Source organism: Periplaneta americana, chromosome 15 (assembly GCF_040183065.1).
Source record: "Periplaneta americana isolate PAMFEO1 chromosome 15, P.americana_PAMFEO1_priV1, whole genome shotgun sequence".
NCBI classification, from domain to species: domain Eukaryota; kingdom Metazoa; phylum Arthropoda; class Insecta; order Blattodea; family Blattidae; genus Periplaneta; species Periplaneta americana.
In genome coordinates this window covers 165385359-165411894 of record NC_091131.1, presented here as the reverse complement: position 1 = coordinate 165411894, position 26536 = coordinate 165385359, and the positions used below count along the sequence as shown (strand labels likewise).

Genomic DNA, 26536 nt, shown 5'->3' with positions numbered 1-26536 from the left:
CATTAAAAATGCAAACATGCATGGCTGCGAATTCGATCCCTTCAATGTATAGACTTTGTTTGCTCTTGGCAACGATTTATCATTTATGTATTATTTTAGGCATTATACTCAATTAACATTGTCTCATAGTATTCTTAGTTATCCATTCATCGTCATTATTGTAATTAATTGTAATTATATTTATGTGTAATAATTATTTTTGTTTTATGTTTTTTGTTATATTTGTGCTGAACTGTAATTGGCCCCTGGCTGTTGTACAGCACATTAAATAAATAAATAAATAAATAAAAATTATTATTATTATTATTATTATTATTATTATTATTATTATTATTATTATTATTATTATTATTATTATTATTTAGTGTTGTTTTTGACCTGTTCCCCACCGACAAATAGTACCCCACGCCACTGGTAAAAAGTAGTCCACAGGAAACACGAGATAGGCCTAATATGACTCCACCTCGTGCGACAAGTGAAGTTCTCAACCCACAACCAATGGTTGAAGATAAAGGACCTGCACCAAGCGAAGATGAGGGAAAGATCGTTTCTTACCAACACGTCTGCACCCGAGATCCCGACTACCAATACTGCAGCGTCAAATAACTTCATGTGACGTGAGGAAATGGAAGTTTTTTCAAAACTCGATAAATGCAAAATTTTGTGAAATTGAGTTATACATCATGTCACTACAATTTCGTTACTCTGCATCCAACTGTGAAGTCACATTTTTCATAACGCGACACTTGCAGCGTGTAGAGGATGTTAAACTTGATAGGTTTTTTCAAAACTTGATAAATGATTTAATTTAAAGAAAGCAAACTCGATAAATGCAGCGTGAATAAGTAGGCCTAGATGTTATGCTGCGCAAGCACTTTCCAGGAACACGTGCGCTGTCTGGGATAGCATTTATATCTATAGTTCATTGTTGTACCAGGAGCAATCAAGATTAATTTGGTTTACTTATTGTAGCTTACTTTAAATTGTTTTAAAGATGTGTAACATCGTATTATACTAAATGTCTGGATCAGAAGATAATATCACAGTCTACTATATACAGTCGCGAAGCTCAATATGTAGTAAAAATGCAAACATGGGTAGTTGCCAACCACTAGGATCGCTACTATCGCCGCATCATCGCAGATCTCTCTCCTAGCAGACGACAAAATATGTTACACTTTCGTTGTCGTGTTCTTTTGGAAAAATTAACACCTTCCTTCCATTATTGAAATATTAAATGCATAAAGTTAATTTATTATTTTAATGAAGTATATTAAATTCCACCATAAACTCGAAGAAACATGCAAGAAATAAGTAATATAATTTTTGTTTGTGCAAAACGAACTGAAATTTACTATAATAGCTTCACTCATTCAAGATTATATCGATAATTAACTATGAAACCAATAAATATTAATTTGCATTTCCCTTTACAACAATAATAATGGAAATATGAATTAATGGAGTAACTTACGCGTACCGGTACTCGTAGTGTAGGCTTACGTAGTTAAAGTGGGATGAGGTTAAGCAATAATAATCACACCAGAATTGGAAATAAAACGTGATCAATAAATTTTATTGTAACAGACTTTTTCTACGTCTCTAGTAAAGCAACAAATAAAAATAACAACAAAATTAACAGCTATAATTAAAAACATATCCTTTGAAAAAAATAGGCCTAAGCAATAATAATCCCACCTGAATTGAAAATAAAACGTGATCAATAAATTTCATTAAAACGAACTTAATTTTTCTACGTCTTTAGTAAAATAACACATAAAAATAATAACGAAATTAATTGCTACAATTAAACATATATCCTCTGAAAAAAAAAGTAGACCTAACCTTTATTTCTCTGGAAATTTAGCTGCCTAAGTGACGGAATTTTAACCGGTATCTAATGTCTTTTCGGTTAGACTGAAACATTTCATTGTGAAATTTAAGGATATAATGTATTCTAACAGTCACAAAGAACTTCAAAATTAAGAGTTTTGTTTCTGCACAGCATTCTTATGGAAACCCAGGAACCTTTCTGAATTTTTCGGAAATCGGACAAAGGATAACTCTGGCCTCTTTCTCTTACTGTTGCTACAATTTATAGCACTACAAACGTCTCCTCCTTCTCCCATATTATTATTACAATTATTACATTATATTTTAGCCATTAACATTTTCATTACAACCAATAACGAACATTTCACAAGCATCAATGTGAAATACGCAACGAGCTAACACTCGATAGAAATGACACAGTCCAAAGTCGACCATGGACAGTCTATTGTTTCTAGTTGCTAACCGCTTGGAGCGCTTTATCACGAGATTTGCAAAAAAAAAAACACCTCAAGCTTCGCGACTGTATATAGTAGACTGTGATATTATCACAAATCACAGAACTGTGTGGTGGCCGAAAATGTAGATTGAGGTTAAAGAAGCAAAGGAAAGAGTTTAGAATAAACAATTACGAGCCTCAAACTATTTGCTCACATGGACTTCAAGATAGAAAATGTAAATAAAACTGCTAAAGGAAAGAGGGAGTGTAAAGCTGTAGATTTAACCTATGAAGATATCAGTAATTTAATCACAGAGTAATGGCTCTTAACCAAATTGATCAAAATAAATTTGTTCTACATTATATGAACATTTCATCGCCAAAACGTAGAGAAGTGAAAATACTGAATGTAGGCTGGCAAGTGAGAGATTTAAAGTCCAGATCACATATGGTTATTCCCTCTAAGCTCCCATTCAAAATGACTAACCAACGTATGTATGTATTTATTCACACTGCAATGAGTATATACCCGGTGTAACAGTGGTAACTAATTACACTCAATAATGACAATAATAAACTTATTAATTAAAAATACAGTTAATAATACCAATAATTAATACAAATAATTAATACTAACAATAACTTAATTTATAATAATAATAATAATAATAATAATAATAATAATAATAATAATAATAATAATAATAATAGGGAATATCCTAAATTAAAGGAAGCACGATCACTTAAAATAACATTTAAAATAAATCTAATTTGTATCTTAAATCTAAGTTCGAACTAAAACCCACAAGTATGATATTTTCATATCTGCACAAGTACATTTCCATATTACACTCATTTCGCTGTCAACTCACTCACTGCACTGGAACTACGACACATTTCACTGATTCTATCCTGATTTCACTAACACTTCAAAAACATTTCACTGTTCAAGTACTTTGCACTGCCACTATAAACTATAAAGCTTCCCTGACAGGAACACGTTTCACTGACACAACACACTTCACTGACACAACATAATTCTTCACTGATACAACACTTCAATAACAAAATATCATTTACATCCTTTACATACTGTTTATAATTATCGTCTATTAGTAAAGTCCTTAAGCCTATTTTTAAATACGTTTTTGGTTGTTGGTAAAGCCTTTAGTAAGTCTGCAGGTAAAGCATTCCAGTCCCTAATAGTACGATTGAGAAAAGAAAACTTTCCAGTGTCCGTCCTCTGTCTTCTTTCCCTCAATTTATATGAGTGGTCGTTCCTTGAAGAGTAATTTGGCGGCTGCAACCTATTTTTTATTTCTCTCCAGGCAGGCTCACCTCTGTATGTTTTGAACAGTGCGCATAATCGAATTAGCGTTCTCCTGTCCGTGAGTGTGTCCCATTTAATGGTGAATTTTTCCGACAACACTTGAGAGCCCGTTTTTGAATCTTTTCCAGGGGCGTATTTTGCGGGCTACCGGGGCTACCGGCGGTAGCCCAAGGAAATTACAAAGGAAAAAGTTTATAATATAACATAATGTAATAATTTTGTATTATTAGTTTTACCATAGTAATTAAAATTAAAGTAATTGTTAGATATATTTTGTGTAATAATAGGGTCAGCGGTAGCCCAAACCCTTTAACCAGTATACGCCACTGATCTTTTCCAGTGTCTTAATATGTTCTAATCTGTAAGGATCCCAACATGCAGCACCATATTCCTTAACTGGACGTACTAGTGATTTATATGCAATCTCTTTGGATTTATCAGAGCCTTTTCTTAGTACCCTCATCACAAAGTGTAACGCTCTCCATGCTTTTCCCGCTGTGTCCGTAACGTGTTCCCCCCAGCCGAGATCGCTGCTAAATGTTATTCTGAGGTATTTACATTTGTTAACTTCCGGAATGGTTTCACCCCCTAACGTATACGATGCGACTATTTTATTTCTTTTCCTTGTAAAGCTGATGGCTTTGCTCTTTAGAGAATTTATTTTCATTTTGTTGGCTATTGCGCAATCGTTTATTCTATTTAGTCAGTCTGAAGAAGAGTGTCTTATGTTACAAAAAATCTCAAGGACAGTCACTACATCAGTAAGCAGTACATACTTTGGCGACAGGATAGAGATAGGAGTGCTGCAGAGGAAACAAGATATCTAAAAAATCATGAAAGAATCTCCAGTGATGCCGAAGAAGAACATGGTAAGCAAGGGAAAGAAAGAAGATGTCTGCAATCTTATCAAGATATCCTGCAGTAATTTTAATTTCAGTTTAATTGCATGTTTATTTAGTTAAAACTGCAAATTATGTTCTTTAATTAATAGTTCAGAATAATAATAATAATAATAATAATAATAATAATAATAATAATAATAGCCTAATGTGTCCCTTGAAGGGCAAAGGCCTCCTGCTAGAGGGTAGCTCTGTTTCACTAACGCGGTGAGCTACTCCGCGTCAGGTCGTATACATATATTTAATTGTTTGTTGATTATTACGCTATGTAACAATATTGTACATTATTTACTTGTTTATTAAAGTCATTTCAGCGTTAGAAGTAATAGAACAATAATAAAAATGATAAAATTAATACAAGAACTTGGTCTCATAGTGAGCATTTGTCGAGTTTTGAGAAAACTTGTAGAATTCACAATTATAGCTTTTCGCCAACCAAAATCTATGCTCTCAATAATTTTCTAAAAGCACATGATATCGACATTCTATTTATACAGGGACATCACTTTATTTTTACCAACATTTTTAACATTAACCTGGCTATACTTGGAAACACTGTTTCCCCCTTCCATTACAGGAGTTTGGTGTTACTAGTGCAATATGTAAAGGAATCATTTCACTAGGTATAGGAGAGAAAAGTAGTGTATCCATTTATGTTGTAGGGAAATACGATATTACGATTTTCAGTTTGATCATCACTTTTACGGAATTTATCAAAATACAGTGGAGTAGTAACATTTTTTTTTTCAAAAACTCAACTTTTCAGGCGGCTATGTTCGTTATGTAATGTCTACTTTATTTAGCATATTAATTATTGATGTTATCATACAATATAAAGAGTGCATTTAAATTGAGGGGGTCATAAGTAAAGGGCTATAAGTGCACTTAAGTTACTTTTGAGAAAATGGGGTTTAAATATTTAAGCTTTCGTAAAATCGGTGAAATTTTTTATTTAAATTTTAATGTGTGATGCGATTAAAATATCCATTTGCTACTAAAATTTTAGATACTTTTGCTTACACTGGATGCACTTAACTCATGTTATTACAAATGTCACTAGCATTCCTTTGCTTCTAGTCACCTCAATTCAAAAAAAGCTAATCTGAATTTTTAAACAAGTTGCTGAAAATGGTTGCCGTTCATTACAATGCAGGCTTCAATTCTTTTATGCATATTATTAAAAACATTTTGAAGCATATTCTCTGAAATTGAATTAATCGTTTCTTGAATATAATTTTTTAGTACGATATTATTAATATAGGTTCTTTCTTCTATAGAAAACGGAATCATATTTATGAAACACACTATACACTGCAGTGTTTACTTCACTGCTTGAAGACTTCGAATGCAACAGCGGCCGTAAGTTTGTGTGTCTGACGGGAGCAAGGACATTAGTGAAGGGGTGAGAGTGAAGTACCTTCAGAAATGCAGGTACAATAAAAATGCAAGTGAAAATAAAATGATGTCCCTGTACAAGAAATACGTCACTCAGTTTTTTCTGGTGTTTACAATATAATGCTTACTTTAATATCGGAACTTACCCGTTAGGAACAGCTATTTTAACTAAACCAAGCATTGAACTACAATCCATTCAAAAACTTCCATCCGGGCGAGGTAGGCTGTATGTGACACGTATCAAAATCACACATTTTATAATATCTCGGGCTCAAATAAACATACGGAAAGGAATTGTTTCTTTTTTTGGAAAGAGATTCCTTACTTACTGCCGTCACTGCCTCAATATTTGATCCTTAGAGGTGATTTTAACTGTGTACAGCGAAGGGAGGATTGTACTGGAACATTTCGTCCTATAGGTATCCTACAAGCAAAACTCAGCTCAGACTCCTCGCGGCGCGCATGCTATACCCCTCTTACCCCCTGCAGTAGGCGGGTTCTTTAATAAGCGGCTACTGGTATAGCTATAACGGCTACGGTTGCGGACATGTGCACTCAAGGAGCAGCTGTAACAATAACCAATTAAGTGAATATAACATTACAAGATGTCAACATAGTTTCTTTCTAAGTCACAATCTATACCTATCTTCACTGGAACTGTCCTCATATTTAAATTAAATTATATTAATATTTAATATAAAACGCTATGTGAGTCCCTGACTCTGTAGCAATAACACGTGTTCAGTTCAGCACAAGAAGATAATACGTGCGCATGCGCATAGTGTCGGTGGTGTGATTGGAGACGGAGAACATACTGCGAAAGGGAGCATACGTCATCTGCGCGAGACAGTCACGCCCGCTGGTTTCTGCGCACTGAGTCTTGTTTGTTGGATGCCTATAGTAACACACTTCAGTTGTTAATTCAAAATTTACAACTCAGTGATGCCTGGATGTCCAAGAGAACAAATGTGCAATTTACTTTCTACACGAGTGTTTCTGCTTGTAGACTAGATAGATTCTATCCTACGAAATCTATAACGTCCAGAATACAGTCCATAGAAGTTTTACCAGGCTTTTTTACGGACCACGAAGAGATTGCAATGCATATTTCATTGTGTAGCCTTCATTCCAAAACGGACATCTTACTGGAAACTCAACATTTCAGTTCTTCAGAAGCCTGATTTTATTGAAACTTTTAAGTGCCTTTGGTCGATATGGCTCCTTCGACAAAATAGATAATATAATATAATATAAATTTAGCTTCCCTTATGAAAAGGTTGCCAGATTTTACAAAGCGTATTATATATAATTTGGAAACACACCTAAAAGGCAAAATTATACACATTTGAAACGGTTAGGGAATCGAATATACAAAATGTCAGAAAAATTTACACCTATATTGTTTTTGCTATAAGAAAAATCCTAATGTAAACACAAGCACGTGGCTGTCATACCCGTGATTGGCTCCCAGTCGAAACACTCACACGACGCAGGAAAATATAGTCCGTATTTGGAAACTATCATCTTATTATTTGAAAATAAAAAATTGAATTCTAGTTGTTAAATACAATGAAACATATAACTTCACTCATATGTAAAACGATATGTAAAAGAAAAGCTACTTTTATATTTTGTTATGTACTATGAAGCGGATGAATACCAAAAGTAATACCGAGGTAGTCTGTTCTTGTAACAAGCTGGCGTCACTTGAGCTCGTACTTGTTCCCGTAAGCACGTGGTACTGAAGTATGGCTTCTGCATCCTCGGTGTGTGTGGTTATTAAACATAAGAGTGGAAACCCTCTCAAAAGCGGAGAAAAACAAATAGTCTTAAATGTATAAAATAAGTTATGTTATTTTAATTAGAGTAATTATAAAGTAAATGTTTCCTAAGCAAACGAATGCTTAGTAGTGAGGTTAGGCCTACTTGACGAGTAACGGGAAATGTTTAACATGAAACAGAATGTACAACAGTAGGCGGCAACATGTACTGAGAATCTATGGCGCCAAACAGTGGCCAATGAAGCCTCACTTCAGTCACGTGCTATAGTTTACATTAGGATTTTTCTTACAGCGAAAAGATTATAAGTAGCGTTTGTGCTCATTTACAGTTAAGAAAGGGGAGTCCACACCTGTGGAGTAACGGTCAGCGCGTCTGGCCGCGAAACCAGGTGGCCCGGATTCGATTCCCGGTCGGGGCAAGTTACCTGGTTGAGGTTTTTTCCGGGGTTTTCCCTCAACCCAATATGAGCAAATGCTGGGTAACTTTCGGTGTTGGACCCCGGACTCATTTCACCGGCATTATCACCTTCACCTTCACCTCATTCAGACGCTAAATAACCTTAGATGTTGATAAAGCGTCGTAAAATAACCTACTAAAATAAAAAAAGAAAGGGGAAAAAATATCATCAGATAGGTTAGAATGATTTGAATGCCATATACCGCGAGACAAAATAATAGTACGGATTTATTGGCATTGATATATAAACCAGTCAACAGCCATCGGTTAAGATAACTTAGAATTTCCATTATCACGCCCATACAAATGATTTCTCAATATCTGAACCGATCCTTTGAGGGCACTAATGGCTATTTCCTTCACAATGCTGTGTGTTAGGCCCAGGTTTTTACATATGTTAGCAAAGAAGGAGGGTATGGTACCTCGTGCTCCCACCATCAGACCTATTACATCAATGTGGGACAGGCTATATTTATCTTTATAGAACGGGATTGTTAGTTCATAGATCCGTTTCTTTTCACTGTCCACCTCATGCGGTTGATCTGCATGTGTCTCAAATCTGATGGTGGGATCGAGAATGTATGCCGAGTTGTTCTTAATGGCAATGATATCAATTCGCCGAACACTTCCTTGTGTGGCTAGTCCCTGCACCTCTTGATGGACTGTAAACCCTACTTCCTTCAGTGCCTCGGCCAGCAGAGAACGGACAGCATGGTGACGGATGTTGCGAAGGGCCTCACTATAGGGGCAGAAGCCAAGGATATGGGGATTAGACTTAGCTGATTGGTGGGATTTATATATGAAAACACAGATTTAAAAATTCCTGCAATAGGTTTCCCTTTCTGCATATAGAGATCAAGAAAACATGCTAAATTTCTACTTTCGATGTATCTATGATATTCAGAAACAATCACAACCATCACTGGAACGTCGTAAGCAAATGCATTACTATAAAGCTAAAATTCTCAGCACTTACAGGGAACGTATGCAGGGATTACAAATTCGTTCTAAAGATATGAATCACATTAGTAACGAGCGCATCAATCTACGTATATCATAACATCAAGATGTCACAGAGACGTCGAAGTGGTATGATTTCACACGTTAAGAACAAGAATGGTCAAGTAGTGAATACACAACCTGGGGCCTGTTTCTCAAAACTCACGGACTAGTAATACTAGTCTGTACACTAGTAATATTAGTTTATTGTACAAGTCTGTGTTTCTAGAAACTACAAGGGTAAAGTAGTAGTTACCAGTTCACAGACTAGTAATATTGGTCGATTTCACTAGTTCATAAGTGATTCTGTTTCTCAAAATGCTAATCTAGTTGATTACACTTGTATTCAACAGAAATATTCCTACTAAAGACTAATTATTTCTACATTATCAGTTACCAGTGACAACCTTTCTCAGTCAAAACAAAATATTGTAGTTATTTTCTTTTAATATCTGGTTTGGTGATTCCGAATGAAGTGATGAAGAAGTTGTGAGAAGAGCTAAAACTATATCGAGAAAGAACAATTATTATTCCTTTACGGGAGCATTGTTTAAATATAATGAACGGTTTAGGTAAAGTACTGAAAAGCTTGAAAAGTTGTTAAATATAGTGGGACCTGCCATAACAAGACAAAAAAATAGAAGGCTTGCATTATCAGCAAAGCTTCAAATACAAATTGCTCTACAAATCGGGATGTTGATTATTTTCCAATGTCGTCTAGTCTTTCTGTCCTAGACCAGCAACACTTGCAGAATTTTTTCCTAATAATATAATACCAATTCATCAACTGCAGTAATTTTTACTGGCTTTCCTCCTCCACTGCCAGTTTTTCTGGCATTGTCAACTTTAGCCTACAAATTAAATATAAAACGACAATAATTTATGACTAGATTAAATATAAAACTGAAAAAAAATTAGCGAATTTTTCATCAAGTCATAAGTGGCATTCATGTCGGCAGTAGACCCACTAGCTACATCATATGTTCATATTACGATACTGTGAACCTGAATCGGTAGCCTACTTATCAAAATTACTTTCTTAATGTTGGGCCAGTAAGTGTCCCTAACGTATGCATAAGCTTTGTTCTGAGATATCAGTTCGATACCCCACACATTACAACACTTTTTGTCCATTCGTTTACTTTATCATTTTTTGTTACTATGCTTGAAAAAGCACCAAACAATATATCCTTTGATTCATTAATCATATTGAGTATAGTTAATTTGCTTTCAATTGATGGAATTTCAAGAAAAGAGAGAAGTAAGAACCAAAACACAAACAACTTAGCCTTCTAACCTCAAATAACAATACCTACCAATGGCTATAAACAAATGAACTCAATCAGCTGACTAGTGAAAGAGATCATGTGACTAGTGAAACATTGTCACAAGTTAATAGACTGGTGAAATAGTTTGAGAAACAGAATCTACTAGAGCTGGTGAAATATACTCTGGTAACTAGTAACTGGTGAACTGTTAAACTAGTATTTTTGAGAAACAGGCCCCTGATATCGCTAGGTCCTTTAAAGAATATTATACAGAGATATTTCAAGATAACTCTACACATAATTATAGTTTACTTCATTCAGTTTACCTAGTCCGATGCGATTGGATGCACAGGACAATACTACATTAGAGTTGCCGATCAGAAAGGAGAAATTTAATATGTGTTTTGGGAATGCATAAGTCAATAACTTACTAATGTGTATAATGTTATTTTACAAAGAGGCGTCCACACCTGTGGAGTAACGGTTAGCACGTCTGGCCGCGAAACCAGGTGGCCCGGGTTCGATTCCCGATCGAGGCAAGTTACCTGGTTGAGGTTTTTTCCGGGTTTTCCCTCAACCTGTTACGAGCAAATGCTGGGTAACTATCGGTGCTGGACCCCGGAATCATTTCACCCGCATTTTCACCTTCATCTCATTCAGACGCTAAATAACCTAAGCTGTTGATAAAGCGTCGTAAAATAACCTACTAAAATAAAAAAAAATACAAAGAGGCCGTTTATGTACAGGGACATCTTTTTATTTTTACTAACATTTTTAATATTAACCTGGCTATACCTTTCTATTAACGATTGAAACAGGAAACACCGTTTGCTACCCCTTCCACGACGGAGTTCGATGATACTGGCGTAAAATACAAATCACTTTACTAGGTATAGGAGGGAAGAAAAGTGGTTCATCCATTTATGTAAACTAGGAAATACCGCAATTTTGAGTTTGATAATTTTCATTAGGTTTTTGTTTAATCAAAATACAGTACTGTATTAACACTTAGTGTTTTACACACGAATTGAGCTATCCATTCGGAAGTATTAATTATGCAGTGTATATTGTACTGTTACAGCACATTAGCGTACTATATAGTGAATGAAGTTAAATTGAAAAATAATTATAATATTGATATTTAAACACATTTTAGAAAATGGCGGCCGTTCATTTCGATACAGGCTTCAGTTCTTTTGTGCATATTATCGCACTATAGACTATTGTACCTAATTCCAATTACCAGTTTCGTCCTTCGTACGAGTAACTCATGTTGAAATAATTCTGTACCTACTCTATAAAAGAGTACCTTACGTACTGTAAATTCAATCTTCACTTCTGCCCGATCCGAAAAGATAAAATCACTCAAAAATGCTATCTACTGTCCGTTCAAGTGGTTTTGTCGCAGGGTTGTAGAAAGGGGGGGGGGAACTCACGTGACAGTTAATTACTTAAGGAGGCCCTTTTATTTAAGTTATTTTAAACACTTGAATAATATTACGTAGACGTCCAATTCCTAACAGAAATTAATGTTTTCAGAAAAGAGCTAAGACAGCCCAGGTACTAGACTTTACAAAGGGGCGAACAGAAGCAGGTGGGGGAAACGGGGATGCGACATAGGGAAACGGACGACAGTACCTGTACGAAAATATGATTCAATATTGAAAGCTCTTTCGTCACTGGAAAACGCGAACATATTTCTGGAACGTACTGTACTCACTAACTCAGTACTGCGTACGCGCCCTCGGCTCTGTGTCGTGAACGGTTGGAAGTTTACTAGTAGAAGGGGTGGGAGCGAAGTATATTCAAAAACTCAGGTACAATAAAAAGTGAAGTAAAAATAAAATGATGTCCCTGTACATCACAAAAAACAAGGCATCGTCGTACTAATTCCAAAGAAAGGAAAAAAAAAGAAGAACGTAGTGATTATCGTCCTATCACCCTCCTTAATTATGATTATAAGCTCCTGGATCGTGTCCTGACGAATCGTCTTAAGTAGTTCTTACCAAAACTAATTCATCCTGCGCATAGTTGTGGCGTCAATGGACGATCTATATTTGAGAGTTGTAGTAGCACACTGTAATTGTGCCAGTAAAACAGCTGTCTTTGTGTCCTTAGATTTCCATCGTGCATTTGACAGCGTTCAACATAAGTATTTACTGTATATGAAGTTGTGAGATGGCATGGTGTACAGTAAGTGAAAAAATGATAGACTATGTGCGATGTTTCTACACCGATACGCTTTCTTCCTCACAAACCAATGGCTGCCTAACTTCCAATATTTCTGTAACACAATCTATTCGTCAAGGGTGCCCTGCCTCCATGCCAGGCTCCGCCAGGTCGAGTCAAGATCGCGAGAGGGCGTTCAGGCCTGCTTAGGGCTTCCACTGCGGGCAGTACACTTGTACACTGCAGTCTATCAGTGGTGGAACCTATCGAGGTCGCTTGGGGGCACCGGTGCACTGCATTTTGCACCAGGAATATTTATGTGCTAAAACATGAACCTTAGCAATGTAATGGATGTTGTTGTGCGAACAATTAATTTCATAAGTCTAAAGGACTTAATCACAAGGAGTTCAGGGCACTATTGGATGATATTAACAGTGAGTATGGGGATTTACTCTGCCATACCGAGGTAAGGTGGTTAAGTCGAGGAAAAGTTCTGGAACGTTTTCTCCCACTTAGGAATGAAATTGCGTTATTTATGGATGTACATGGGAAACCTGTTAGAAGCCTTGAAAGAATATATAAGAATAATGCAACAATTGTGCGAAGACTTGGAACGTAGATTTCAGGATATGAGAGAACTTGAACAACAATTTCAGATATTTGCAACACCTTTTTCAGTGAGTGTCCTGGATATTCCTGCTGAACCACAATTAGAAATACTTGATTTACAAAGCGATATTGAGCTAAAGGATAAGTATCAAAACAAAAAAAGTATTAACCATTTCTATACTTTTTTTCCAAGAGAAAGGTTTCCTAAACTGCACAATCTCGTTGCAAGAACGTTGCGCATGTTCGGGACAACCTACATATGCGAAACACTGTTTCCTTTAATGAAGTTTACAAAGTCACGTCACAGAAGCCAACTAAGTGATGAACACTGAAAGCATGTTTGCGATTGGCTGGTACTAAAACAAAAGCTCCGCGAATTGAAAAGCTGCTTGCTAACAAAAAACTGCAAACATCGCCGCGGATCTCTGATATACAGAGTGTTTCAAAAATACGGGTATGTATTTCCCACATGTAGACAATCAAAATAGTTCATTACAACATGTGTCCGGAAATGCTTCATTTCCGAGTTATGGCCTTCACAACATTGAAATTCACCGGAACGTTTTTCTTTCCGCAGGTCGTTGTCATTACAGAAGATGTTCAAAATGTCCACCTCCTGCTTGAATACAGACCTCACATCGATGTCTCATTGACGTGAAAACACGATCCCAAACTCCAGGAGTATTGCGTATGTCCTCAGAACATGCCACAATTCGATTCCGAAGGGATTCCAAATCAGGCACCGGAGACGAATAAACCAATGATTTTAAATGGCCCCACAAGTAGAAATCGAGAGGGTTCAGATCAGGTGAGCGTGGAGGCCAAGCAATTGGGCCACCTCTACCTATCCATCGATCAGGAAACCTTCGATCCAAGTACCGGCGAGCCGTACGACTGAAGTGTGCAGGAGCGCCATCATGCAAGAAGTGAATGTGTTGACGATTGATCAGTGGAGTGTCTTCTAAAACATGAGGTATGGTGTTTTCCAGGAAGTTTGTGTACGCCTGCCCCGTAAGTCTGTTTACAAGTACATGGGGTCCAACTAATCGATCACCAATGATACCGGCCCACATGTTGAGGGAGAACCGCACCTGGTGATGAGATGGAACAGTTGCACGTGGGTTTTCATACACCCATACATGCCGATTGCGGAAATTTGTTATGCCATCTCATGTGAACTGTGCTTCATCTGTAAATAATATAAGGCAGGAAAGTTGGGATTTACACCACACTGCTGCAAGAACCACTGACAGAACCTAACTCGTGCAGGGTAATCTGCTGGTGACAGGGCCTGTACACGTTGCAAATGATAAGGATACAATTGATACTCTTTCAACAGTCTCCAGACAGTCGTATGAGGAACATTGACTTGCAACGCTACCCTACGTGTGCTGATAGAAGGAGTCATGTTCACAGCCTCCAGAATCTCCTGCCGTACTTCTGGAGTTGTAGATCTTGGTCGTCCCCTTCCCAAACCAGGAGAGTTAAATTTTCCATATTCGCACAGACGGTAATGGAGACGTACAAATGTCTTTCGATCAGGACATTGTCGCTGTGGGTACCTCTCCTGGTACAAGCGACGAGCCAGCGCAGCATTGCCGTCCGCCTTACCGTACATGAAGTGTATCTCTGCCAGCTCTTGATTTGGATATATGTCGCACAGTCTAACGCCTAAACAACACTGAATGTAACCTTCGCCTCGGAATGAACTGTCACAGTGCCCTCTTAATGTCTCCTTTGACGGCAACGACCTGCGGAAAGAAAAACGTTCCGGTGAATTTCAATGTTGTGAAGGCCATAACTCGGAAATAAAGCATTTCCGGTCACATGTTGTAATGGACTATTTTGATTGTCTACATGTGGGAAATACATACCTGAAATTATGCCCCGTATTTTTGAAACACTCTGTATATACTTACTGGCTTTTAAGGAACTCGGAGGTTCATTGCCGCCCTCACATAAGCCCGCCATTGGTCCCTATCTTGAGCAAGATTAATCCAGTCTCTATCATTATATCCCACCTCCCTCAAATCCATTTTAATAGTATCTTCCTACCTACGTCTCGGCCTCCCCAAAGGTCTTTTCCCCTCTGGCCTCCCAACTAACACTCTATATGCATTTCTGGATTCGCCCATACGTACTACATGCCCTGCCCATCTCAAACGTCTGGATTTAATGTTCCTAATTATGTCAGGTGAAGGATGCAATGCGTGCAGCTCTGCGTTGTGTAACTTTCTCCATTCTCCTGTAACTTCATCCCTTGTAGCCCCAAATATTTTCCTAAGAACCTTATTGTCAAAAACCCTCAATCTCTGTTCCTCTCTCAAAGTGAGAGTCCAAGCTTCACAGTCATACAGATCAACCGGTAATATAACTGTTTTATAAATTCCAGCTTTCAGATGATTTTTTGACAGCAGACTAGATGACAAAAGCTTCTCAACCGAATAATAACAGGCATTTCCCATATTTATTCTGCGTTTAATTTCCTCCCGAGTGTCATTTATATTTGTTACTGTTGCTCCAAGATATTTGAATTTTTCCACCTCTTCGAAGGATAAATCTCCAACTTTTATAGTTCCATTTCGTACAATATTTTGATCACGAGATATAATCATATACTTTGTCTTTTCGGGATTTACTTCCAACCCTATCTCTCACAATATATATTTGTGTTAATTTAGAATATATGTAGGCCTACACACTGTACATTCCTTGCGGTTTTATTTCATGGCGATTATGTTTGTTTATTAATTTATTATTGTCAAACATGCTCACAGAGGCAAGATTTGAAAAATGTATGGTGTTCATGTCAAGTAGTTGATTTTTCCATAACCCTCGATCGCTCGCACTATTAGATAAAATCTAAAAATTTCAATTTTTCTGTTATTACTTCATTATACTTGCTCTTGCTCCAACAATGCCTTCGTTCATATCTCTATTTTCATTGTTACCATTATCGTACCCGGGATTTAGTTACTAGCGTGTTGGCAACATTATTAAATTGAAGTGACGCGCCAAGTTAGATTTTATCTATCACGGAAGTTGTTGCATTAGTCTTTTCTGAAGTTCTGTTGAGCGCTGGTGAATGAATACCATTTACAGCTCAGAGGTCTTGAACACTAATCATTGCTGTTTTATTCTTCGTATGTGTCCTTTATTTTGAAAATAAGTATATTATGGCTCACGTACTACCGTGCTGCTCTTCTATATCTAGGCAACCAGGGTTCGATCCTCGACCAGGACGTGATAGAATTTGTTTTTGACATTGCAAAGGGATTTAAGGCTGGTTCACAACAAACCGGGAACGAGAACCAGAATTAAAACGAGAAGCAGAGGAAGTGAATATGAAAATTTTTGATTCACAATAAACCGAGAACGTAGACGACTATGCATATCGATATGCATGTCAATAACGATATGTAAAGTCGATATTACGCATTCTGATGTTATTTGTGTATAATTGACCAATGGCGTTCTCTCATGAGTACAAGGCAGCCAACATAAACACAGGTTAACCAACTTCGAAATTTCAACTGAAACATTTCCATAGGTACGGTACTATAAATATGCTCATGCATCTTTATTATCACAACCTATTTTAAGTCCACCATAACGTAAAATAATTAGAGAAGAAACATTTGTAATAGAACAAAAATGAACACAACAGTAGTTATTGAATTGAAGCATGAATATGTAGTGTGTAATACAACAATACAGTAATAAAATATGATTCACTTATGATCGGTGTTCAAAGATGCAGCTATTGAAAGCCACGTATTCTCCTTCATTTTCTCTTATTTATACGAGGCGTGCCGCTTATCGTAAACGTGAGGATTTTCCTCAACACTCAATATTAGAATCTCATCAAATAAAATTTGCTCCATGATGCACAGCACAGAACAAAATAATGCATAGGTTATGTCACGGTCTTCTTGCTACAAAATATACGACGACAAAATAGCTTTTAGATGGCAATAGAATGAATCTAGTGGGCTGTGATCGGAAACGTGAACGCCAAAGTTGAAACTTGGCCAACTCTCCGTTCCCGATCCCGGGATCCGGCAAGATTTTCGTTAATTGTGAATACTCACATGTAAATGTATACATTTTAACAGTTTTACCGTTTTCGTTTTCGTTCCGATTCTCTTTTCCGGTTTATTGTGGACCAGCCTTTACTCGGGGTACTTCCGTCTCCGTCATCATTCTACCAACATTCTTCACCTTCTCCTGATTTCATATATCATTTTCAACAGTGAAATAGGCTGGGGTGAAGTCCTGGGGGTAATACGAGTTTCCGATGCTGATATAGGAAGGGCTTTATACGTACTTCGTGTGTGGATGAGACCTGGCTCGTCCTTGAGGAGCTGAGGCAGGATGGCTCACGGCCCAAGATTTACGAATGCGACCGTGGCAACCTGTCGGGCGAGGACAATCATAGTATAGGACGCCAAAGCGTGCGCAAATGTGTGTGCGCATATGTAGAGCCAAGCCAAGTATAATCGTTGTTAATTTTGTTGTGTATGTAGAAAGCATTTTATTTTAGTATTTTTTTTTTTCCTTTCTAATAAAACAATGCAAAACCAGTAGAATAAGAACTGAAAATATTTTTATAAGTGGTTATTTGTTTCAGTGAAACGTTGTTACAAGAATTTTTAAGTATAAACTTCCAATACCTTTTAATTTGTTTATGCTCGACCATGCCGAAATGTACTAATTATACATCTGGTAGCAGTCCTTTAATGCATGTCATTAAAGTACACCTACTCATTAAAGTACAGGTCTTCGGCCAATGATAACTCAGCTTACATGTGTTCAGCCAATGACAAGTCAGCTTTGTACCGTTATAAAACCGCAAGTATCGATTATTCTCGGATATGCAATCGAAAGAGAATTAGCGAAAAGTCACGGAGGCTGGAAATCCAATACTGTCGCAGAAGGTTATATTCTGTTACTAATTCAGTGGCGTATACTGGTTTAAGGGTCTGGGCTACCGCTGACCCTATTATTACGCAAAATATATTTTAAAATCCCTATAATAAAATTCCTTACCTATTTATATGCGAATTCCAGACGTCTTGATTGGGACGAAAATACTTTGATGACTTCGTCATTGAAATTACAGTTGGGCCGGTAGCCCGCAAAATACGCCCCTGGTTACTATAATAATTAGCGTTAATTGTAAATAATATTCAAATAAATTCTATTTGTCATCTCGTTTTTCAATGTCGAATTCAATAATCAAGGTTATAATATTATAATATTATCGAGTTTAACGGGACTACGTCAAGGTCAATGACATTATTGTTCCTCGGAAAAAATCAATACTTTCGCGTCTGCGCATATCTCACAATTCACGACCTAGAACAAGGTCACTTCCGATCTTGTCAGATACAAATAAAATGTATACATCTGAATACCGGTAATTTCAAGTTAGAAATATGGTCGAGCATAAAAAGTCGTATGAAACTCGCCTATAATGGTAATTAAGAAGCTCGTATGAAAATTATGAAACTCGCTTGCGCTCGTTTCATAAATATCCATACTCGATTCTTAATTACTATCATTATAGGCTCGTTGCATAATGTACTATTATATGAAAGATCGTTATTATAAAATAACAAATATATTTGTTATGTATGTACTCAGAACAGCGAATTAAGTTAAGAAAATATATTTTCAATTCTCAAATTATTGTTTGTTACAGCGAAAAGTGCTCTTACAAGAATATTTCAAACGCAGATCTTTGTGTATTTTTGGTTATAAAATAGTTCTATTGTGACAAAATTATTAAAAATATTGTACTTATTACATAGAGTAAACGTTGTAAATATTGTAATACGAGTAATATTGTGATAGTCCTTTTTCAGAATTTATTACAATTTTACTGAGTGAGAAAACGTCCAGTTTCGTGCAGAAACTTGTCCACGAACATTCCCTTAATATGTTGACGCAAAAAAAAATCTATTTTCCTCTCACTCAATAAAATTGTAATAAATTCTCAAAAAGAACTAACACAATATTATTCATATCGCAATATTATCGACCTTTACCCTATACATGACTAAAAACATATATGTAATATCAGGGGCGTATATTGCGGATGTTCAAGGTGTGCGCTGGACACCCTGTAAATTGGGTAATCTCATTTTTTAAAGTTGTTTTATACAGGGTGATTCAGATCACCCGTAACAGTAATTTATTTCGGAAACTAGAGCATTAAAATTTTCGAGACAAAAATATTTATTCCTAAACCACATGTGAACTTTCACTTGAGCTTGATTTCATCAATCAGCCTTAACAGGAAGTAGGGTCAGTGGCGTATTATTTTAAAATTTCAAATGGGAGTCGTGATCACATATGGTACCATTTGATAGAGCTCTTCAAAACAAACAACTTTCATAGGAAACGTTTTTATAATTCCTACTCTTTTATTGAGAAAACGTACGAAAAGACAATGGGTGATTCGGACCACACGTAACAGTAATTTATTTCGGAAACTAGTGCATTAAAATTTTCGAGACAAAAATATTTGTAACTAAAGCACATGTGAACTTTTACTTGAGCTTGATTTCATCAGTCAGTCTTAACAGGAAGTAGGGTCAGTGGCGTAGTACTTTAAAATTTCAAATGGCAGTCGTGGTCAAATATGGTACCATTTGATAGAGCTCTTCAAAACAAACAACTTTCATAGGCAATGTTTTTTTTTTTCAATTTCTATTCTTTAAATGAGAAAACGTACGAAAAGACAATGCCATCAATATTGAGAAATGTTACAATACGAAAATTTAAACAAGACAATTAATATTTGCAGATGTTACTGAAAGACTGGACAATTCCATTAATTTTTATAAATGTTCAAACTGTCTGCCGTTCTGAGCAGCACACACCCGTACTCTTCTTCTAACACTGTCAGTGACTCCTAACACTTCGGCGTGGTCAAGTGACTGGAAGGTCTCTCGGATTCGCTGTTTCAATGTCATCTCTTGTTGTAGAACGATCTTGATAGACGATCTGCATGAGTTGCGACAGATGATCGAATAGTTTTTTAACAGTCCCCAAAGATAGAAATCCAAACATTCAAGTCAGGAGATCGTGCTGGCAATGCCACAGGACCGCATCTGTTTGTAGTGCGTAGGAGGTATTTGTAATCAGTCTTAACTTTTAGGTAATTATTTTAAAAATAGGTATAGTAGAAAATCACAAATAGTCAAGATTAGTTACATAATATAAGGACAATACAAAATAAAGTAGAAAATTACATATAATCAAAATCAGTACCATGACATAAGGGGAATGAATATGTATATACACAACAGAGATCTGCGTCGGACGTTTTCGCTCGAGCGCCAAGTAGTTCATAGCATAAACCGATAGGTAGCGCACATGCATGATGGGTAAAATTGTCACGAGCGATAAATCCTCGAACGGTATCAGCCGAGCGTTAGACATTCGTTCTTGTTACAGTGATGAACTGTATAGTAACATCATAGATGTTTATTATTTCAAAACTTAGCAGTGTTTAACTAACCTCTCCAAAACTTGCTTTAAAATGTAATATCAATGTTGTAGATAAATGTTTCCCCCCCCACACAGGATTGATTTTGTTTTTGCCACATCTGATAGATGTTATTGGATGTAAATGTAATTATTATAAACGGAGAACACAATCACGGTAATGCAAGAACCGTATCAACTTTTCTAGTAATAATAATAATCTCTAATAATTAGTGTATCAATCTTTGTGTCTGTAACAGTTGTGCAGCACGATTATTCGTTTTATTATTATATTTTCTGTGGCGTTATCTCTGTACTAATATTGTTATTAATCTCCTGCTATATCAACAATATTTTGTAAAACGTTTCTACATTGTCGCAGTATATAGGCGGAACACTATGTATGGACCTATCATATTATATATGTGGTAAATCAAATATTGAGCAATTATTAATTAGGAATAATAACTGAATATCGAAGTTTTTCATACTATTTTATTTATAACTTCATGTTACTGTTTTGGTACGTTCCATTTGACTACACATTCCTTTACAGATTTTGTTCAAAATGGAGGCCCTGTTTCTCAATACACAGTTCATAACTAATATACAGACGGCAGAACATTACTCAAGGTATTGAATGTAATTGAATGCAGCAGCAGCAGTTTTATTTTGCGTAGCAGAGTTAAGGCTATAAGGCCTTCTCTTCCACTCTACCAAGTTTACATTAGAGTGTTCCATTAAACGTTTATCATCAACGCAGTTTCAATAATATACATGAAATACTGAATTATGTCGTAGATTATAAAACAATACAAAAGAAGCTAGACTACCTTATTTTATTAGTCACAAAAGTAATTGCAAAACTAGAAAAATGCACGTACGTAGGTACAGAGAAAACAAAACATTTCCTTCTTATTGTACATTGTTGCGCAAGGCCACCTGAGCTTATTGCCTGGCTAAGTGCAGTGTACATGTAGACCTGGCCGTAGACACTGTATTGCGGTGACTAAAGGAAACACTGCTGAGCGAGCAAAGGGGAAGGGGTATAGTTTACTTGTATTCACCCCTCGACGGTGCTGCCGGCCACCAGGTCTACACTCAGCCAGGTAATTGTGCGTATGTACTAGCCTATGTCAACATTAAATGTACTTACCTAGTTTACATTTTCTTCTCGTAACATTTCCCAGTATTAATGCCATCTTTTTGTACGTTTTCTCATTGAAAGAATAGGAATTGATAAAAACGTTACCTATGAAAGTTGTTTGTTTTGAAGAGCTCTATCAAATGGTACCCTATTTGACCACGACTCATATTTGAAATTTTAAAGTAATACGCCACTGACTCACTTCCGGTTAGGGCTCAGTGATGAAATCAAGCTCAAGTGAAAGTTCACATGTGCTTTAGTGATAAATATTTTTGTCTCGAAAATTTTAATGCACTAGTTTCCGAAATAAATGACTGTCAAAGGTGGTCTGAATCACCCTGTATAATGCAACAACAATTTTAATTTATCACAATTTAAATGCGTGGTAATCTCATTGGAAGTTGACGTATATAGTTCAAGACTAATTTTAATTTATTACCATCGAAAATGGACATAATCTGTCAATTTTAGATCATCACAGCGTTAAATTGTGTGATTTACGTACTGCTATTATGCGTCTGCTCTCCATCAACATGGCGGCAAGCGCAGCGTTCAATTTGCCCCGGTTTCCTCGTTTCGCGCAGCCGACACTGTAGGGGCTTGCTCTACCCAGGAATGTGAACGTGAGGCCAGCAAGCTGCTGGTTGACTTTAGCCCTTCATGGGCTGTCGCCCCACGCATTACTATTCATGTCTTAATAAATATTCAGCTACAGGGACATCACTTTATTTTTACCAACATTTTTAACATTAACCTGGATATACTCGGAAACACTGTTGCCCCCTTCCATTACAGGAGTTTGATGTTACTAGCGCAATATGTAAACAAATAATTTTACTAGGTATAGGAGGAGAGAAAAGTAGTGTATCCATTTATGTTGTAGGGAAATAAGATATTCCGATTTTCAGTTTGATCATCACTTTTAGTCGACCTGGTTGGCGAGTTGGTATAGCGCTGGCCTTCTATGCCCAAGGTTGCGGGTTCGATCCCGGGCCAGGTCGATGGCATTTAAGTGTGGTTAAATGTGACAGGCTCATGTCAGTAGATTTACTGGCATGTAAAAGAACTCCTGCGGGACAAAATTCCGGCACATCCGGCAACGCTGATATAACCTCTGCAGTTGCGAGCGTCGTTAAATAAAACATAACATCATCACTTTTACGGAATTTATCAAAATACAGTAGAGTAGTAACATTTTTTTTTAAAAACTCAACTTTTCAGGCGGCTATGTTCGTTATGTAATGTCTACTTTATTTATCATATTAATTATTGATGTTATCATACAATATAGAGAGTGCATTTAAATTGAGGGGGTCATAAGTAAAGGGCTGTAAGTGCACTTAAGTTACTTTTGAGAAAATGGGGTTTAAATATTTAAGCTTTCGTAAAATCGGTGAAATTTTTATTTAAATTTTAATGTGTGATGCGATTAAAATATCCCTTTGCCACTAAAATTTTAGATACTTTAGCTTACACTGGATGCACTTAACTCATGTTATTACAAACGTCACTAGCATTCCTTTGCTTCTAGCCACCTCAATTCAGAAAAAGCTAATCTGAATTTTTAAACAAGTTGCTGAAAAATGGTTGCCGTTCATTACAATGCAGGCTTCAATTCAGTACGCATATTATTAAATACATTTTGAAGCATATTCTCTGAAATTGAATTTATCGTTTCTTGAATATAATTTTTTAGTACGATATTATTAATGTAGGTTCTTTCTTCTATAGAAAACGCAACCATATTTCTGAAACACACTATACACTGCAGTGTTTACTTCACTGCTTGAAGACTTCGAATGCAACAGCGGCCGTAAGTTTGTGTGTCTGACGGGAGCAAGGACATTAGTGAAGGGGTGAGAGTGAAGTACATTCAGAAATGCAGGTACAATAAAAATGCAAGTAAAAATAAAATGATGTCCCTGTATAAATTTGGCTGGAAAAAGTATTCGTATCCGATCACTCTATTGCATATATTTACGTGCCCTCGAATGAAGGCGACGAATGTGGCACCACCCCATTTTCTACACATCGCGCAACAATACCTAACCCAGACAAAAATGAGTGATGGGTTGGTCGAGAAGGTACAGTAGGTCCGATCACATGACCTTAATCTACTGGGGGGACACTGAAAGACCTTGGTGTATAGCACACCCATCGACAACGTACAAACATAGCAGAAGGGAGTGTACAACGGATGTCGGCGAATCCAAGAGCAGGCAAGTGTGATTCTCTGATAGGCTACGCAGGGCTGCAGGACGTGTGGCAATGTGAAGCTACATACAGACTACACTGGGCACAATACATGACCTTTATCTCAACATGTATTTGCTTTTTTTTTACCGGACATATGTTCATGGAAAATTGTTCATCAAATTTTGACCAATATAGGCCTACTTGGTGTGCTGATACCCCTTAAATATCCTGTACTACAGTGCGCGGCATATGTAACTTGCCGTCATTAAACCGGTAGTAGCGTGCGTGTTCTGTAGGGAGATCCGACCGCTCTCTCATGGGAGGAAACCGAATTGGCGGTGAATGGAGGTTATTTAGGTTTATAGTTCTGTACAAATAATGCTCCGGTAATATGAAAAGGTTATGTTTATCTTACATTTCATCGAAGCATATGTTGACAATCATATCCATTTTTATGGACACAAGAATCGCATCGGTGAAAATTGCAGAAATTCAGGCAAGAATTCAGCAAGCCCAGCCCGGACATAGAGACCCAGGGCCCTTAGGCAGTTAACAGAGTCGGGCCACCCTTTTGGTCAATTATTTTCTACTTCGTTCGGAAAAATTGACATTATTTTCCGAGTCAAGTTTTAGTGTATCAACAAATACCCTATAATAATAATAATAATAATAATAATAATAATAATAATAATAATAATAATAATCATCATCATCATCATCACCACAGGCCGGGGCTCTCTCTGACGTCGGGACCCTGGACAGGTGCCTAGTTTGCCTAGGCAGAAGTTCGCAGTTGGCTAACTCCTAGGAAATCTTCACGCAGATCAGCACAAGAACGTGACATGTCGAAGACACCAGTATTAAGAGGACTGAAAATACTGCATTGTTATCATTAGAGTGTCAGTGGTTCACCGACTACAGCAAGGGGGTCCAGACACTCGCGTGAATTTTTGTAAGTGGATGCTGCAATTTATGACGGTTCTGTTGATATCTCTAATAATGGCGGACGAAGTTTGGTTCCATTTATGAGGTTTATATCCTCTCACAGATTACAAGGCACTGCGGCACTGAAAATTTTCATTTAGTGCATGATGTTCCTCTTCATGATAAAAAAGTGTGATGTGTCATTACTGCGTGACCCCCTCTCCTTCTACGATAGTCAACTCATAACGTCATATGCGAGACATGCTGCGGCTTCGTTTTTTAATAATGACTGAAGATGAAAAACAGCCTATGCTTACTTCTAGGAGGATAACGCCACTGCACATACAGGCTCTATATCGTTAAAAGTATTAGAATAGTACATTATGTAACGAGCCTATAATGGTAGTAATTAAGAGGCAAGTATAGACGTTTATGAAACGAGCACAAGCCAGTTTCATAATATTCATACGCGCGTCTTAATTACCATTATAGGCAAGTTTCATACGACTTTTTATGCTCGACCATATTTATAACTTGAAATTATTCAGATGTATACATTTTATTTGTATCTGACAAGATCGGAAGTGACCTTGTTCTAGGTCATGAATTGTGAGATGTGCGCAGACGCGAAAGTATTGATTTTTTCCGAGGAACAATAATGTCATTGACCTTGATGTAATCCCGTTAAACTTAATATAACCTTGATTATTGAATTCGACATTGAAAAACGAGATGACAAATTGAATTTATTTGAATATTATTTACAATTAACGCTAATTATTAAGTAACAGAACATAACCTTCTGCGACAGTATTGGATTTCCAGCCTCCGTCACTGTTCGCTAATTCTCTTTCGATTGCATATCCGAGGATAATCGATACTTGCGGTTTTATAACGGTACAAAGCTGACTTGTCATTGGCTGAACACCTGTAAGCTGAGTTGTCATTGGCTGAACACCTGTACTTTAATGAGTAGGTGTACTTTAATGACATGCATTAAAGGACTGCTACCAGGTGTATACTGCAATTACTACATTTCGGCATGGTCGAGCATAAAAAATATTTGATGACTGTATAATTAACCGCGGACGTTCTCCGTTTGTTTCCTGGATTAAAATGTTTGTGATTTATGTCTGTGGGGGGATACAAAGGATAAATAATAATAATAATAATAATAATAATAATGATAATAATAATAATAATAATAATGATTTATTCTGGCGAAGTTAAGGCCATTAGTTCTTCTCTTCAACATAGCCAGAAACAAAAGACGCTGATATAATTTGCATTAATACAAGAACATTAAAAAATTGACGTAGTCATACAAGCACAAGCTGAGTAAAATAATGCAAACATACTAAATAATAATCACAATATAATATTACGGCGTAGAAGTTACACTCAATGAATTATACGTGAACGATCTACACACTCTGAAGAGCTGGAGAATTAAATCAGTCGACTGCTGAGTGAAATTCAATTAGAAAGTTGCACGAAGTGTTTCAGAATTTTTTACACCGATGCGATTCTTCAATTCAGGAAGCTGAACGTCATTTTCAAGATATGCTTTCATAAGAGGTAAGATCAACATAATGTTTT

The 26536-nt window shown here is 36.7% G+C and overlaps 2 protein-coding genes across 4 annotated transcripts in view; one reads left to right on the top strand and one right to left on the bottom strand.

Moving 5' to 3' along the window:
- LOC138715501 (nucleolar protein 12-like) overlaps positions 1–26536 on the bottom strand; it is a 309079-nt gene that overhangs the window by 97435 nt on the left and 185108 nt on the right. Inside the window, exon 9 of one of the 3 annotated variants that reach the window (XM_069848485.1) lies at positions 8432–8870. The exons of the other annotated variants lie outside the window; for them this stretch is intronic. The gene's annotated coding sequence lies outside the window, so the exon portion shown is untranslated. Of the gene's footprint in view, positions 1–8431; positions 8871–26536 lie in introns of those variants that run through there. 3 annotated transcript variants of the gene reach the window in all.
- Positions 1–26536, top strand: part of LOC138715500 (uncharacterized) — a 140987-nt gene that overhangs the window by 20585 nt on the left and 93866 nt on the right. The gene's annotated exons all lie outside the window — the stretch shown is intronic.